Raw genomic sequence first — 308 nt, 5'->3', positions numbered from 1 at the left:
TTTTTTTTTTTTTTTTGCAGTTTTAATGATTGTGGCTATAGGGAAAGAAAAGAAATTTTAGAAATTATTCTAATTTTCTGAGACATTTTTGGGGTTTTCATCATCTGTTAGCCATAACTATCAAAATGACAAGAAACAAAGGCTTGGAATAAACCACTCTATGTGATGATTTTATATAATATGTGAGTTTCACTTTCTAAGATGACTGGCAAGAATTTTATGCACTTTAATGCAATATTCAAATCTGAACAGCCACACAAACTCCCAATAAAACACACTGACAATTGTGGTTGTGAAGTAGCTGAACG

The sequence above is a fragment of the Poecilia formosa genome, unplaced genomic scaffold (assembly GCF_000485575.1).
Source record: "Poecilia formosa unplaced genomic scaffold, Poecilia_formosa-5.1.2 Scaffold224, whole genome shotgun sequence".
Classification (NCBI taxonomy): Eukaryota; Metazoa; Chordata; class Actinopteri; order Cyprinodontiformes; family Poeciliidae; genus Poecilia; species Poecilia formosa.
The sequence above is the reverse complement of the archived record's forward strand: the minus strand, read 5'-3'. Positions refer to the sequence as shown.